This window comes from Macaca thibetana, chromosome 18, assembly GCF_024542745.1.
Source record: "Macaca thibetana thibetana isolate TM-01 chromosome 18, ASM2454274v1, whole genome shotgun sequence".
Lineage (NCBI taxonomy): Eukaryota > Metazoa > Chordata > Mammalia > Primates > Cercopithecidae > Macaca > Macaca thibetana.
The window spans coordinates 22,062,466-22,080,706 of NC_065595.1; the positions used below are offsets into that span (position 1 = coordinate 22,062,466).

The 18,241-nt window shown below is 45.5% G+C and overlaps 1 protein-coding gene across 9 annotated transcripts in view; it reads right to left on the reverse strand.

Moving 5' to 3' along the window:
* Positions 1–18,241, reverse strand: part of NEDD4L (NEDD4 like E3 ubiquitin protein ligase) — a 369,323-nt gene that overhangs the window by 261,901 nt on the left and 89,181 nt on the right. The window contains exon 1 of one of the 9 annotated variants that reach the window (XM_050768044.1): positions 2,109–3,438. The exons of the other annotated variants lie outside the window; for them this stretch is intronic. The gene's annotated coding sequence lies outside the window, so the exon portion shown is untranslated. Of the gene's footprint in view, positions 1–2,108; positions 3,439–18,241 lie in introns of those variants that run through there. 9 annotated transcript variants of the gene reach the window in all.

An 18,241-nucleotide genomic window follows, 5' to 3' on the forward strand; every position in this document is an offset into this window, starting at 1 on the left:
AACCTTCTCCAGGCAACACACACACACACACAAACACACACAAACGCGCACACAAGTCCACACACAGCTACCTCATCTTCACAATCACCCCTTTAATTACCATGCTACGGTGGTATCCATATTTTTACACTAGTTCTGGGCCCTCACCTTCATCTTTCTCAAGCTTTATTGAGCAACCACTAAACACGAAAAATTTACGTTTTGGAATGAGAACAACTAACTCATCCATAAGCTACTGAAGCTCACCATGATGCAGGAAACATCCAAATATATGGAGATAAAAGCAATGATGAGCTAACACCCAACAGTGAAAAAAGGAAAATGGACCAACATTGAAGAGAAAGAAACAGAACAAAGAAAGGTAGAGGGAGTGGGCAGACAAGGCCGACCAGCCCCTTGGAGAGCCTTTCTCAAATAGTTTCTTCCCATGCATGGTCCGTCTGTGGCAGAAGCAGCACACGTCTTCCCCTCAACCCCACCCCAGGATGCTGTACCAGGCAGACCCAACTATAGGCATATTGTGAAGAATCATTTTAAGTGAGCACCTGAGGGATGGATGTTTGGCAAAGGAAGGGCTCCAAAAAGTCAAGATTGTTAATCACCAGAACCCAACACTCAGGAAAGTTACGAAATCCCCTGTAGAGGGCTTTTAGATCCCAATCTCTGCCTGGTTGAGGTGTAGCCTAAACTCCCAACATTGTCAAAGTCCTTTTGGAGGTACAGGAGTCAAGGACGTCCATCAATTTACCTGGGCCAGTGAGGCAAGATCGCAGGAGAAGGGGGTCATGGTACAACACCCCCTCCTCAATGGACCAAGGCCCCCAGTATGGAAAACCCTTGGCTAAGTACCCAGCAACCACAGCCACCATGGCAAAGACAGCCAACAAGTGTGGGCCGTCCTGGGACTGACCACTACAGCTCACGAAGGGACCCGTCACCTGAAGGAATGCATGGCACCTCCTAAGAAAAAGTCATTCCTAGTCCTCCCTGCTACTTCTCTGCAAATAAATACTCAAGGTTAGATCTATCTAACATCTAAAACACATTCTGTCAGTCCGAATCACAGTGCTTTTAACTGTCTCCTTTTAAGTATAGGCAACAAAAGTTTCAAACCAGACGTTTAAAATTTATCAGAAACAGGCTGGGTGTGGTGGCTCATGCCTGTAATCCCAACACTTTGGGAGGCCGAGGCGGGCAGACCACCTGAGGTCGGGAGTTCAAGACCAGCCTGACCAACATGGAGAAACTCCGCCTCCACTAAAAATACAAAATTAGCCAGGCGTGGTGGCGCATGCCTGTAGTCCCAGCTATTTGGGAGGCTGAGGCAGGAGAATTGCTTGAACCTAGGAGGTGGAGGTTGTGGTGGGCCGAGATTGTGCCATTGCACTCCAGCCTAGGCAACAAGAGCAAAACTCCATCTCAAAACAACAACAACAACAAAATTTATGAAAAACAGAAGGGTTGATGGCTCGGCCAGCAAGAGAGATAGGAGGTAAATGATGAATTGACTTTAAAACTGAAAGGCATCGCCCCTTCCCAGGATGCAGAATATCATTTTATTTGGTTAATTATATTGAGATCTTCATCAAATTCTCTTAACAGGCAAACAAAAAATATTCTAAAACCTAAGGGAAAATCCATAATTCTTCCAAAAATAACCTAACAATTCTACTTAGTATTCAATGTCAGAGAAAGCCTTACTCAGGCAATTACACAGAAATAAATTACCATCCACAGTAGAGGGTCATTTCTCACTACACAGTGTAAGAGAAATATTCATAGATACCCTTTTTTCCCTCAATAAGAAAAATTCACAACGGTCATGGTGTTCCTACAATTTCAATCCACTCATTTTCTTAATTTATTTCCCAAAGCTGTATCTCTACCTAGGAAAACCAATCAGGCCTGGTGAGACTTGTTCCTAAATAAACCCTGAGGTTTGAACAAAATTCTTCAAGAAAGAAGTAATCAGGTCAATTATGTTAAAGATGAATTTACAGCTCCAGCATCTTGAGGTCTATAACACAATCACGGCTGTGGGTGGATTTGCAGAGCTTCCAAATGCCACAGGAAGGTAAAACCTCCTCCCCCACCAAGCAAAGTCTTACCGAGTGTTACTTGCTCAAATGTGAGACGTCTCATTTAGAAGAATACAATATTAAAGGTTTAGTGCATTAAAGGAAAGCTGGAAAACTCAAGGGCAGAGCAAGTTCTGAAGAGTATGCAGAAGTCGTGGCTGCAGCCAAGGGTAACTTTCCACTGCCAGGTGACAAGGTCGCAGGAGAGCAGTTTTTAAATTGACTCCCAGGAATGCAGACTACACGGTTGTTCCTCTCTGGAAATGGCTTTCTCTGTGACCAGCTCACATCAAATCACAGGTGTCTTATGAACCTGTCCAGCCTCTCTGAGGACTGCCGAGTTACCTCTTCAGGAAATGCAATGAATCTGACCCAGATAACGCCGCATAAGGTAACAGTTGTCCAGGACCCTCCACCTTCAGTAAACGTTCACAAGTACACTCTGTCTTAAAGGAACCCTTGTATATTTCATGTTTTCCCCGTGCAAAAGCTTACTCTCTGCCACTTTCAGTTTATGTAATCAGACAGCTGGCTGTGAGCATCTCCAAAACTCAGGATCTGCATTGTTTCAACCAAGACAAAAATATTAGGCTCCTCGTAAGTCTGGGAGCACCAGGAGTGTATCATTCAGCCAAGTGACACTGAAATTCTTACCAACTGCTTAGAGCAAATAAGGAAATCATAAAGTATCAAATATACGGATTCATTTTTCTTCTAAGATTCTAGAATCCACCACGTATTGGTCTATTCTCCCACAAAGCTTAACATGACATTGGTGTTGCGGGTGGAAGTGTGCCTCCCTCCAAAACTTCCATGTTGAGGCTCTAGTCCCCGGAACGTGACTGTATTTGGAGACAGAAACTTGAAAGAGGTTATTACGGTAAAATGAGGTCATACAGGTGGGCCCTAATCCAACCTGACCGGCGTCCTTCTAAGAGGAGGAAATTTGGACACAGAGACACCAGGGCTTTGCGTGTACACAGAGCAAAGGCCACGTGAGGGCACGGCAAGGGGCCACCTGCAAGCCAAGAACAGAGGCCTCGGTAGAAACAATCCACCGGCCCCCTGCTCTTGACTTCTGGCCTTCAGAACTGTGCGGGATCATGGCCAGGCTAAGTGGCTCACACCTGTAATCCCAGCACTTTGGGAGGCTGAGGCAGGCAGATCACTTGAGTTTGAGACCAGCCTGATCAACATGGTGAAACCCTGTCTCTACTAAAAAATATAAAAATTAGCCAGACACAGTGGCATGTGCCTGTAGTCCCAGCTACTTGGGAGGCCGAGGCAGGAGAATCGCTCAAACCTGGGAAGTAGAGGTTACAGTGAGCCAAGATCATACCACTGAATTCCAGCCTGGGAGACAGAGTGAGACTCCACCTCAAAAAAAAAAAAAAAAAAAAAAAAAGAACTGTGTGGAATCAATTTCTGTTGTTGAAGTCACCAATCTGGTATTTTGTTATGGCAGCTCTAGCAGGGCTAGGAGAATTGGAAAGAAAATATTTCAATGACCAAAAAAAAGGGGGAGAAAGGGGTGGACTCCTTGGGTCCTGTGTCCTTCTCCTGGGCACATGGCCTGACCAGCAACCCCATTCCGAGCCCGGCCCCTTCCACAGTACATTGCAGAGCCAGAGCACAGAAACCAAGCTCTGTGGACAGAGCAGTCACTGCGGCTTTGGGGGACAGTGAGGTGCCCTGGAAGAACGGATCAGATGTGCTGGCAGAGAAGAAAAGGCATAGTAAAGAGAGGCCATAGGCATGAAAAGAGCATTCAAAGCCCCGATGGAAAACAGAATGAGACAACTGAACAAAGGCAAGAGCAATCAACCCCACAATACAGAATTGGCAAATACACACATACAACATGAGGCCGTCTCCCTCCTCACCGTATGCAAACTGAACTCGCATATACTTCGATGCCTCTTATATTAGCAGAGATTAAAATTTTAACATTAGCTGCTGTTTATGCAAAACTGAGCACATTCAGAGCAGTGGCATTAACAGCCGTCCTGACAATGTACAGAAAGGGAAATGAAGCTTAGGAGAGAGAACAAGTATCTTCTCCAAGCTCAGGGAGCTCTAAGCAGCTGAGCTTAGACACAGGACACTGTGTTCCAATCATACTGCTTCTCAATTCGGGGAGGGGAGTGATTCTGCCCCCCAAATGTGGCAACATGGAGAGATATTTTTAAATATTACACCAGGGAAAGTGCTCCCAGCATCTAGTAGGCAGAGGCCAGGGGAGCAGGGAACATCCCATGGGGCACAGGACAGCCCCCACAACAAAGAATGATCTAAGCCACACGGTCACCAGTGCCGCCTGCATTGGGAAACCCTGCTCCAGAAACAACGCCAGCTCAACCGCACTCTCACAGCCTTTCTCTAATTTTGAAATAATTTTAGTTTCAAAATAAAAACTTACCAATGCACACACAGACACACAAAGCTATGAACCACTCTGCTACATATGCTGTTTGTAACCAGAGAAATCTCCCATCATCAGGCCTCCCACCACAGCCTGAGAACGCATCCTGGGCCCAACACCTTTACATGGGCTCTGCTCAACAACCTGAGGCCAGCTAATCCCATCCTTACCCACGTGTCCTTCTCGTCAGTTCTCCGCCCATGTCTGCTCTGCACATCCCCTCAGCACCAGCGACATAATTTCCAGGCCCAACGCAAAATGAAAACATGAACCCTTCGTTCGAAAATTATCAAGAATTTTAAGATGGTGAGAAAAGAGCATTAAACCAAACACCGGGCCCTTCTGAGTGTGAAGCAAGTGACCACACTGGTCACAGGCTCAGGAAGGTGACCTTGAGCAGCTCTGCACCCTTCCACGTCCTCACCCTGCCTGCCTCCCTAGCCACTGCACCAAGTCTTCATTCTTCTCCAAATTGCTCCCACCATTCCTTGTCACACTGAAGCTTGGCTCTGCACACAGGACAGGTTCCAGGAGGCTACACGTTCTCTGGCACATCTTAGGGCCAGGGCTGAACCCTACTCTGGGACTTTCCACCTCAGCCTCCACGTAGTGAAGAGTCCTCCCTATCATCTACAGACCACTTGGCTGGTCACTGGACACCCCAGTAACCATCCTCTCTTTAAAGATGGCATGGAACCTGGGTTGCCATCTTCCTCCCCAGGCAAAATTCGGCATCATCCTGGATCACCGTGATCCACACCCACATAGCACCCTCAATCCACAAATGACTCCCTGAGCCCCACACACCTCTGTCCACGTTGTGCTCACACCCAGAGCCATGCTGGACTGGGCCACCACGCGCCACCTCATTTCTGGAAACCTCAACTCCAGAGCTGTGTCCAGGTCTCTCCTGCCCATCTTCCTGAGGATCAGCACATCAAATGGCGAAGAAGCTCTAGGGCCCAGCACCGATTCAATATGTCTATGTAGCCTCTCTTCAGTCCTTGCAATGACCCTGTGAGATGGGCGCTACCATTAATACTTCTAATCCCATTTTTCAGGGATAAAGAGGATTCTGAGAGAGATTCAGAAAATGTATCCAGGCGAACAGGCCAGTATGTGGCCCCAAGGTCTTGATCATGAAGCAGAACTGTTTCCATTTGACTCCGTGAAAAACATCCTCAGGCTCACTAATAAATGCCAATTAAAAATGTATATTCTTCAATCACCTGATTGACAAAGAGTAAAAAGAATAACAAGACCCAGAACTGGTGAAAATGTGAGGGACAGGTGGTCTGAGGGAAGGAGGACTGGAAACTGATGTATTTCTAGACCACAATTTGGCAAAATATACAAAGAGCCTTAAGTAGCGGAGACTTTGCTGCTCGTAGTCCACTTCTAAAAACCCACAGAAAGACTCAGACAAGCAGGCAAAGATGTATTTACAGGAGTATTCATCAAGGGGGAAAAAAACCCCAATTCCTTAAACATCCACAGGATTGATAAAATTGGCTAGAGTAGTAATTACCCTTATTATCACTATCACTGGATACTGTCAATCAGCTAGGGTAAAGTACTAATACTTAGACATTATCTCATTCAATCCTCACAATTTGGTGTATTTTACAAAACACGAAAACGTTGCCTACTCCAGAATCTGTTTCACTGAGAAAAATTATGTGGAGCTGTATCTATCAAGCAAGGAAGATACCCATGGTATATCATTCACAGTTAAATACAGGTTCACCTTAGAGCAGAGTAGAATTTGATCGCAGATTTGATTCTTCAGACTGTCATGTAGTCTGGTTATTTACTATCTTCTCAGCTGCAAGTCCACCCTTCCCTTATCTGCCCCTTGACACTTGGACCCCACAAATGAAACTTCCCCGACTCCCTTTCCAGCTGGCTTCCAGCTGGGGCCTGATGAGATGGGGCCCTGGTAGGAGAGCCTCAGGGGGAGGAGAAGCACTGTCCCGGCATCAGCAGTGGGGTCCGATGTCTTCCCACTGCAGAGGTAGCATCAGCAGCAGAGGGTGTCCCTTGGGCTCAGGTCACCCCGCCCAGTGGTGGTGCCTGCTTCCTGCAGAGCTTGTCTCTGGGCTCTCTCAGGGTCGCCCCAGCTTGTTCTCCCATCCTCCACACCTGTGGAGCCACCCCTCACCTGAGGTCCCTCTGTTGGGCCCTGACTGGTACTACATGCACATGTATTAATATTTACTCAGCACCCAACTGCTGAGCGGTTATGCTGTACCAGGGACTCTGCCAGGTGATGGAGACATAGCACTAGCAAGGCACACCTGCCTCTGAGTCTGTCCACCTGCATTAAATGGTGTGTAGACACACGAAAACATGAACTGTGCAGTACATGCAAGGGAGACTGTGGGTAATTTTTATTTTGTTCTTTTCTTCTATGGTTTCAGGTTTGTTTGTTTGTTTGATTTTTCTCCAGGACTGACTTTTATAATCAGGATATTTAGTATTTTAAAATACAGTAGACAAACTGTCCTACTCTCTGAACTCTACAATGCTTCAAAGACATAAGACCCCCTTAAGGCTATGACATAGTTTGGATGTTTGTCCCCGAAACCTCATGTTGACAGTAATCCCTGGTGTTGGAGGTGGGGCTTGGTGGGAAGTGTTTGGGTCATGGGGGCGGATCCCTCGTGGCTTGGTGCTATTCTGGTAATGGTGCGTTCTCATGAGATTTGGTTGTTTAAAAGTGTGTGACGCAACCCCTTGCTCCTGCTCTGGCCACGTGAGATGCCTGCTCCCCCTTCATCTTCCACCACAATTAGAAGCTTCCTGAGGCCTCCCCAGTAGCCGCACAGATGTCAGCATCATGCGTCCTGTGTCATCCGGTACAGTGTGCAGAGCCGTGAGCCAATTAAATTTTTCTTTATAAATTATCCAGTATTGGGTGTTTCTTTATACCAATGCAAGAATGGCCTAACAGACTAAATTGGACTTTTTTTAAAAAAAATGCTGCTCTCAATATATAACCAGAGTCATGAAGTAATGTGTGTGGCAGAATGTTTTCTGTCTTGGCCAAAGAGTACAAAAACAAAAGAGATCTGAGCTGCCATTACAACAACAACAACAAAAATACTAACTGAAGCACCTGCAGTTTCTATCAAAACAGAAACCTAGGACTTAATAATACCTAAAGCAATATTCTGGATATCTCATATCAGGCCACAGGGACAATGCCCATTTATATAGAATATGAACAATCTTCTTTCCTAGATGTGAGACAACCTAGCACGTAGCTGTAAAACCCTCCTGCTGGCCCTCAGTCCCTCTCTTCTCCCTTCCTTCGACAGCTGCGGCCTGTCCGTCACACCACCGGCCGCAGGAAGGATTAATTCTGCTTCCTGCTGGTTTCTTGCACCATCCCATCCATGGTCTCTCTGGGGACCTGGACACAGAACACGGGATGGGCACAGGTCGTGCGTTTATGCTTCTGAAACATAAACACCCTGCTGAGCTCTCCCTCAGTGAGCTTGCTTTCTTATCTTTACACAGCACTCTGCGTCATTACTGGCACTGGGTTTACAACACACCATAACACGGCCAGCTTTACAGCTTGTCCCAGAGCCTGCGGGCATTTCTGCAGAGAACGGAGAAATGTGGAAATAAACTAAATGGCCCCCTTTCAAAGATACTTATGAGAATCACAGAAATCTCTAGGAATACTACAGATACTGTAGTTGATACAACTCAACGTTTTTGAGAGAACAGGCAGCTGAGCTCTGTCTAATGAGGTGGATTCCAATGTCATGCTGTGAGATCGAGGGTGCAGGGTTACTTATCAGCTGTGTGTACCTGGGCACATTAAGCCTCAGTTTCCCCACCAGTGAACAGGGATATGATGTGCATTCCCCTTGTTGTCTATCTTGAAGTGATGCCAGGGGGCTTGAGAGATGCATATAAAGTAGCTAGGCCAGTACCTGGCGCTAAAGGACATCAATATGTACCATTTCCTTCCAAGTCAGGATTTGGGGCCAGCTCTCCTGACCTGCAACAGGCACCTGTCTGCTCCACATGCCGCCTCGTCCCCACAGGTGGGACAGGTTCGACACTGATCCAATCATGCAGGCTGGACTCCTTCTCCCTCCCTCCATTGCTAAGGACTCTGCCAGCGTCCAGATACTGAGGACTTGATAAACTACATCTGAGATAAAGACCCTTCTAAAATATTAATATTTAAAAATCTGAAAAAAAAAAAGGTAAAAGGTGAGGTTTGTAAACTGCAATTTTTAAGCTGCTTTTGTTATAGCACAGGAGATGGGAAATAAAATTCTCATTTCCAGAGTCTTCACAGTCTGGGCCTGAATGCTCATTAAATATGTGGCATTAAAATGGTATAAATAGAGAGATCGCCTCCTGAACACATACAGGTCATTCAGCCAGTAATGAGAAACATTTTTTTTTTTTTTGAGACGGAGTCTTGCTCTTCTCACCCAGGCTGGAATGCAGGGGCCAGATCTCAGCTCACTGCAAGCTCCGCCTCCCGGGTTCACACCATTCTCCTGCCTCAGCCTCCCGAGTAGCTGGGACTACAGGCGCCCGCCACCTCGCCCAGCTAGTTTTTTTGTATTTTTTAGTAGAGACGGGGTTTCACCATGTCAGCCAGGATGGTCTCGATCTCCTGACCTCGTGATCCGCCCATCTCGGCCTCCCAAAATGCTGGGATTACAGGCTTGAGCCACCGCGCCCAGCCAAGAAACATATTAAACACAGTTGTTACTACAAAACAGAGTGCAAGGTAAGATTCCCAAAACTTCCTTTATCTAGCTTGAGTTGAAAGCTGTCCTCAGCCATCCTCTGAGGTCTGGAACATGTTGGAGCCTATTTGCCAGGCAATGAAATGTCAGAGGATCTCTGTCAGTATCAGCTCCCCCAACACCCCCATCGGAAAATACAAAACATTCCTTCTGAAAGCTGAAGAAAATTACACAGGTTTTTATAAATCAGGATCAGAACTTAAAAGTGGAAGGTTAAAATTCAATTAGAAATTTTGGGGCTGGGCGCGGGGGCTCACGCCTGTAATCCCAGCACTTTGGGAGGCCAACGCGGGTGGATCATGACGTCAGGAGATCGAGACCATCCTGGCTAACACAGTGAAGCCCTGTCACTACTAAAAATACAAAAAAAAAAAAAAAAATTAGCCAGGCGTGGTGGCGGGCGCCTGTAGTCCCAGCTACTCAGGAGGCTGAGGCAGGAGAATGGCATAAACTCAGGAGGCGGAGCTTGCAGTGACAGAGCGAGACTCCGTCGGAAAGGAAAGGAAAAGGAAAAGGAAAAGGAAAGGAAAGGGAGAGAAAAGAAAAGAGAAACAGAAAGAGAAAGAAAGAAAGAAGAGAAAGAGAGAGAGAAAGAGAGACAGAAAGAAAGAGAGAAAGCAAGCAAGCAAGAGAGCAAGCAATTTTGGAAGGTGGGGGTGGTAGACAAACCCACAGAGCCTGCTCCCTTACGCTGCTTTGAAGTTTGCCGTGACTAAGCTCCTACTTGGCTTTCACAGAACAGACAGCGTTGTTTTCACAGCTCCTGTGAGTTTCATCAGACAGTAGCTGGGAATGCAAGAGCTGAGCCAGGCTTATGAACCACAGGCATGGGTTCTAAGATCATTTTCCATTTTTAACTTGAAATTTAGAAACTGGAGACCGGCAAGGGATATCTTTCAAATACGCCTTTTAGCTCCAGTCAATGTAAATGAGATGCATGCACATATATAATACATGCATTCCTAACACTAGTCACATAACATATACGTACATAAAAGTATTCAAGACACTAGTCTAGAGGGAAAAACAGAACTTCTTCATATGAATGATGAATTCCTGATTGTTTGTACACAATCCTGTACACAACCAGGAACTCAAAGCCTGCTTTCAGAATAGTAGGAATGACTAGACCAGAGTAAACCATCATCACACAAAGTTTAAAAAAAAAAATTGTCTTTCAAAGGAGTTAACATTTTGCCTTATTTCCATCCCAGCCCTGGTGATTAAAGGAAACTTGTTTGATTTTATTCTGTTTAACTCAAAATGCCTTTATTTTTTATGTCATCTTGACAAACCATATTTGCCCGTCTGCAATAACACTGTAACCAGAGTTCATATTTTCTCTAATCTGAGTAACTAATATTGTATTACCCCATAGCTGCCTTGTGTAGGGACAATAAAAGGTGCTTTATCTACCACATCCCCTGCCAGGTAATGACCTCCAACGGGAGCTCTCCAACCCTGCTGACGGTTAACATGAACCAGGGCAGCTGCCCCGTGCTGGGTGCCCATGGTGTGGCCAGCCCAGTGGAGCCACATCAGGAAGGTGTTATTAATATTATCCTCCCCTCCGCCTGAGGACACTAAAACTCAGAGAAGAGAAACAGGCCTGGTGCCGGCTTCTGACTGGAGAGCTGGGTCTCAAACCCAGGTCTGTCAACTCACAAAACTCCACCATCCCCCATCATTCTTATCAGAACCATATTATCAACAACATGATGGTTATCAGAGCACAGTGAAATCCGCAATGCTTCCTCTAAGGCCTCTGATAATCTCAGAAAAACGAGTGACAACTCGGAGCAAATGCCACAAGGCCACTCCACCAGCTTTACCTCCAGCAGAGCCATGCAAGTGGCCAAGGCCAACACAAAGGTTTAATTCAGCAGCAGAGCTCTGTTACCAATGGGACGGATGATACCAGAAAGCCACTCCTCCTCTGAGAGAAACACTGAAGATACACCACGCTATGGAAAGGAATCCTCCGCTCAGAAATGGACAAAAGAATCCACTGATTACTATGAAGGAAGCAACCCGATTGACATTTTCACAGCAGGCAGCACCAGTCTACATTTTTATCAAATGACAAGCGAACACACTAGGTATCTCCTTGTGCTGGTGGCCCTTTATGGGGCAAACAGAGGGCTTCTATAAACCTTAGGAAGTATGTTCTTTAATCACAAGGCAAATTCATAGGTGGAGGCTTGAGCAGTTCCTTGATCTCTGCACCAGAATTTCCCAGGTATACACTCCCCGCCATGTCATCAGCCCAGCAGCTGCCAGACTGCATGCTCTGTCCTTAGCTAGATCGAGCCCCTCTGGGACTAGGTATAGGGATGTCATTGCTCCAGTCCCCTTCTGGATGCTCCAAGTCTAGTCCAGGCCACAATACCTCTCCCCTGGATTCCCTGGGAAGCCCCCTAAATTTGGGTCCCTGCCTCTATTCTTGACCCTTCCAGTACAACAAGCACTGAACCAATGTCCATCAGCAATGCAAGCAAAATATAAATCTGATTACGTCACATCCCTGCTCGAAATGCTAAGTCTAGGAGCCTTAACATAACCTACAAAGCCCCCATCCCACCTGCCTGACTCATCCTTGCCTCTCTCCACTCCTGCCTGCCCCCACCTGCTTAGCTGTAGCCACCCTCCCCTTTTAGGGGGTTCTACGGTGGTTTCCTGAGCTTCCTCCCTTTGGGAGGTTAGCAAGGATGAACACAGCTGATCCGAAGTCAGGCTCCTTGGGCACAGCTGCCTCCACTTAGCCAGATCTCTATGGCTCTCCCAGAGTGAAGAGTGACTTTTGTTGTTATCATGTAACACAGAAAAAAGACACCCTCCACCCTTCTTCTTCCTAACCACCAACACCAGAGTTAGGGGGTTGTCCATTTTTACTTTGCTTTTTTCTGTATTTTGTTTGGTTATTTTTAACAAACATGCATCCATTAAAGATAGGATTATCTTGATTGTATCAGCCCAATTTTTTCTCTGCCAGCAAAACAGAGTTTTGATTCATTAAGTATTACGTCCCCCAAATGATATAACTGAGGGTACTGACAGAAATGTATCTGAGGGTCTCCTGTATGGGGTGGAGGTGCGGGGAGGGGTTGCGGGGGAAGAGACAGATAATAAGGAATCCTATTGTGGCCAAATTATCCTCCCCTCCCCAGTCCAGCCCTAGACTATGCACAGCAGTCAAAGACTATAGAAAACAATCTATCAGTTTTCTAACAGAATAACACAAGTTTAATTTGTATTGTTAAATGGCCAAGTATATTAAGTAACCAAAAATAAGTATGAGCATTTTCGCTTGAAGGATTATATCGGGTAAAATAAAGGCAGAGCACTGAGGACCCAGAATGCCCAGGCATGGGCCTTAGGCTGGATGACTCATCCAGGGTGGCTGAAATGAGCCAGCACGGTTCTGGCAGGGCTCCAGGCATCCTGGTGATTGCCAGCCACACAGTGCCTAACCCTGTCAGGGACTGAATGTTTGTGTCCCCCTAAAATTCATGTGTTGAAATCCTAATCCCCAAGATGGCGGTATTGGGAGGTGGAGCCTTTGTGAGGCGATCAGGTCATGAGGATGGTGCCCTCATGAATGAAATTAACACTCTCAAAAAAGGCACAATGGAGCTTGCTTGCTCTCTCTCTCATCATGTAAGGATGCAACAAGGTGACCGCCATCTGCAGACCAGGAAGCAGGTCCCCACCAGACCAGATCTGCCAGCACTTTGATCATGGACTTCCCAGCCTCCAAAACTGCGAGCATTAAATGTTTTTCGTTTAAGCCACCCAGCCCATGGTACTCTGTCACAGCAGCTGGAGCTGACTAGGACACTGTCCCTCAGCCAAGGAGGGAAGGGAGACAGGTGAAGATGCTTACTTCCAACATTACTTTGTAACGTATCCAAAACTAACTAAAATGGCTTGATTTTCAGGCCATACTTGATCAAAACAACAGGGATGCACCTGCGCACATGCCTCATGAGGAAAGAGGACGAGGGGAGAAGAGGAGGGGAGAGGAGAGGACGAGGGGAGGGGAGAGGATGAGGGGAGAGGATGAGGGGAGGGAAGAAGGAAAGAAGGAAGTCATCCAGCAATGCCTCAGCATCACTCAAAGTGGTCATCTACCCAGTGCCTTTCAAAGTGCAAGTCACACAACCCGTAAGTATGAAATCCATTTAGTGGATCACATTTATTGAATGAAATAAAAATAGGTTAGAACAAAGTAGCACCACTCAACCAGAAAATATCAGAAACCCAGAAAAAGAGAGGAGCCATCAAAGAGAAACCCTAATGTCCGAGAGAGGTGAAGGAAGACTTCAGCGGGGCGGCAGGAGAGCACAGACCGGGTGATGGCAGACCCCGGACCCTGCCCAGGTCAGACCACCTGGGCGGCTCTGAGCCAGACTTCCTCAGGAATACGGACAGGCCTTATACCTAATAGGTCTGAGCACACTAAAAAGAGGCTGACACAACTGGGGACAAGCTGGGGAATCTTTACAAATAAAATACAAGGAAGAAAATGACAAAGTTGGGCAGGAAAAGTAATGGTGGTATATGTACCACCCAGCTCATGTGTCAAGAGCGTTTACAGAGTATCAGAGGTCAACACAGAACACGGAGCTGACCAACAGTAGGAGAGACCTGTATTTGATGTGGTGGGCACAGGGTGTGTGGGTGGAAAAAAAGCAAATCCTTAACTTCTAAAATGGAAATCAAGTTTGAAAATTCAAGCAGCTGCACCAAAATCATGTTCTGCAGACGGGAGGATGAGTTGAAAGAATCAGTCAAAAGAGGTGGAAGCGACTGCCCCTGAAGAGTAGGCAGTGAACACACACCCTGGGCTCTAAGACTTTTCCTCCCTGGTGTCCTCTCAAACGCAAACTTCTCTCCCTCGCCCTTAGGGCCTTTCCCAGCTAACAAACCCACTCCCCCGCTGGTGCTCGTCCTCACACCCTCCTCCACCTCACAGAGCTGAGCCCTCACTCCCCTTCTCCACTGCCCTCCAGAAACTTCCTGTTCTTGCAAGAGATTCTGGACTCATATGTGGTGCTCATGAGGCCCTGCTGAAAAACACACAGAACTCATTTCTATTGTCTTTTTAGATGGGTTGGGCCTTACAATACAGTTTTTATCTAATTTTCTAAAAGAATAAATGAATCCACGTAAATCACACGGGATGCATTTCTCTCACAAGATCACCAGAACACAACTTTCAGCCTTGAGGGAACCCTGCACCCATCATGGTGAAGCTTCTATGGTAGCCAAGTTGTGCTCTCTGCTTTTTGAAAGTCACTAAATATTGCTCAATCATTTAAAATGACTGCTTTTGCTGGACTGCATATCGCATTACCCTTGGATTCAAGGTACACATACAATGGCAAGGACCAAAAATTTAAGATAATGTCTACAGGAGAAATTCTTTAAATGCTTTAAAAAAAAAAAAAAATCTATTCCTTGATTTTCCCTCCTTGGAATTAGGAAAATAGACTATTATTCCATTTTAGTGGCAAAACCTATCCAGCCAGTGTATACAACACTGGTTGGGCCACTTGTGGAATAACATGTTCAGTTCTGGATTGTACCTTTTAAAGGAGTTGATGAAACAACAAAAGAGTACCCAAAAGAAAGTTCCAGAACAGTGCTGGGTCTGAACCGGCATCTCCTCTCAATCCCAAGATCCCAGGGCCTGACTTGCTCGGCTTCTCTGGGTCCTTCTGGAATGCTGCTTCACTTTCCTTTGACCTTAAACTTGGTAAGTTTTACTTAAATCCATCCTACTCCATCAACCTCTCACTACCTGTGACTGTACTGAAGGTCTTCCTTTTGTGAATATCCACTGTAGTCACAGTTAGTAGCTCCTGGGTTCCTCCCTTTCATTAGCCCCACATATCAAACAAAATGAAAGTCGCTTGAAGACACTGACTGCAACCTCTGTGTTACTCTTGCCCTACTCCAAACCCAACACTGGGGAGAGGAGGCACTTTGTAAACAAAACAAAAGTGTTTGTGTCAGTCCCCAAGCAAGCAGACAATTTGTAATTAAAAACACTTTATCAGTAGCTAAATCAAACAGATGATCTCAACTCAGGGGCAGGACGAGGAGCAGGGTTCTTACTTGAAACTCCACTTTCTCGGCTCAGGGTGAACAATCTTCCCTGATGTATTTTCTTTGCCAACTGATAAAGTGAAGGAAATAGCTTCCCAGAGAGCCCAAATTGTTATTAACGTTCACAATAATAACACATGAAACACCCTCAGCATGTGAGTTGTTATCTTAATTATTTTCTTGCTTTACCTCTAAGCCACAAAAAGTTTCAAGCTGAGTTTACATTTATAATCTTCTTATTCCCTAGTAGATGCAGTAATTGACCACTGGGTTTGCCAGCAGAACTACCTATATTTAACCACAAGGGGGAGCAAGCGTTCAGCTTCCTGGCCAACCACACAAGGGGTATGGCTATCAATGAGCAAAACAAAATCCCATGTCTTCTTCAAGAAACATGGGCCAAGACTATCTCAATAACCTGGGCTCTCCCCGCAGGAGAGACACTTCCATTCTTTCCATACCCAGTCTGGCTGTGACTTTCCTCCCATGACAAGTGTGGCCCAAAGACAAAACGATCCCACAAATCAAGGGATGAAGAATATTCCAGTCCATGTACCAGGAATACCAATGAAGAAAACTTTGCAAATGTGTTAATTCTACAAGAAAAGCCAAGAACCAGTGGGAATTTACTAGAAAGAAGTTGGCTGTGGCCAAGTATGCCAAAGGTTAGTTTCTGCAGACTGCCTGAGATCACAACTCGGAACTTCAGTCTGCACTCACGTAGCTTGTAGAGAAGAAAGTGATTTTTCTCTCTCCATACATGGTCAGGTGGCCTACATGTCAAGGTTAATTTACAATCAGATACAAGGGCAAACCACACATGGGAGCTGTCACAAACACAACACAGCCGGCGCTCTCAGAGATGTGCACACATTGACCACAGACCACAGCTTAAAAGGCACACTCCCTGAGTAAGAGTATCACCAAACTACCACATGAAGCCAAAGTCAATATGGATCTTAAGATATCTTAGTTGGGCCAATATGCCACATCATCGTCCCTTCTCTCCTCGTTCTGGAAGCCCAATATTCATTTCTTCCCTCATTCATTTCATTTCATTCATTCATTCATTTATCCATTCATCATATACTGTTTCAGGACTTCCACTGGACAGGCTGATGCCATGGAGGCTAATATCAGCCAAATAAGGTGGCCAGCGCTTGCCTTTAAGGAGATGGAAATACACGAGCAGGCAATTCCTCCCCCCACCAAAAAAAAAAAAAAAGAAAAGAAAATGTGAAACTCCTGATGTGAGGCACTAAAGGGTATAGTCCAATTGCAGAAACTATAATGTCACTCTAAGGAAAATCTAACGTCCTTCTAGAACGTTCCTTTGCTTTCCATTGAACTTAGACCTGAAAGGTTTTTACTTAAATCCCTCCTACTCCATCAACCTTTCCCTCTCTACTTCACATTGTACTAAAGGTCTTCCTTTGTGAATATCCACTGTAACACCAGTCAGTAGGTCCCAGGTACCTCCCCTTCATTCGCCTCAGGTTCCCTGCATATCAAAAAAAATGAAAATTGCTTGAAGACAAAAGAAAAAAAAAAGAGATTAAAAGAAAAAATAGAAGGGGGAAAAAAAGAGGAAAAAAAGAAAAGAAATTCTGATTTCCACTTAGGAAATGGAATTGCTTTAATTGATTTGGGTGACAACCGACAGCCAAATTAAGAATACTAGGCCAGTTGCGGTAGCTCATGCCTGTAATCCCAGCACTTTGGGAGCTCAAGGCGAATGGATCACCTGAGGCCAGGAGTTCAAGATCAGCCTGGCCAACATGGTGAAACCCCCATCTCTGCTAAAAATACAAAAAATAGCCGGGCATGGTGGCATGCACCTGTAGTCCCAGCTACTCGGGAGGCTGAGGTAGGAGAATCACGCAAACCCAGGAGACAGAGGTTGCAGTGAGCCAGGATCATGCCTCTGCACTCCAGCCTTGGGCCACTGAGTGAGACTCCATCTCAAAAAATAAAAATAAAGAATATTAAGTTCACTTCCTTTCATACCTCACATTCTCATCCCTAAAGTGGAGATAAAGTAACACCTATCTCCTAGAGTTGTTATGAGGATGAAGCGAGCTCATATTCATAAAGTTTTTAGAGCATGATTCCATGATTACTAAGCTCTGAAAGGCAACTAGGACTGGCTTGGGCATCTACCATTTGCCAAGCACCATACATTCATTAACTCACTAAACTTCACGGCAACTCTGTGTCCTATTATTATGCCGCCTTATGAATGAGCAGAGAATGAATGCTTGCTATGTTAGCTCCTTCATTATCATTATGATGTGCGCATAAGCCAGTCTAGCAAGCATGGAGGGGAAATGATATGTTTGCTACATTATGAGTATTACTATATTAAGAAAAAAAATCAACTTGCAATTTAGGAGTTTTACTTATTTACATATATTTCCCACCTCCCAGAAAAACCCGCAAACTCATTAATGCAAAGAACATATTACCTAAAGAAAAAAGATTTAGGTTCCAGTCCCATTCCAGCTACTAAATCTGGCATAATAACTATGCACAGGTTTCTCTATGTTATTCTGAGCTCCAATCTCATCTATAGAAGGGAGATGAGAGCCCGCTCACTGGGGCAAGATTCACTGTGGGGCTATAGAGAGCTTTGTATAAACCCTGGGACCATGCAAACAGGGGAGCAGTGGAAACAGTTGGCATAGAAACTTGTAAGTGCATTCTCCTAATTATCCCTGTCCTCAAAAACGTCAAAATGTTAAACAGTAATATTTAAGCACATTAAACCATAAGAATTCTATCAGAGTCAAAACACAGGCTCTCCCCAATCTGAAAAGACATCCAATTCCCAGCTGTTATACATTCCT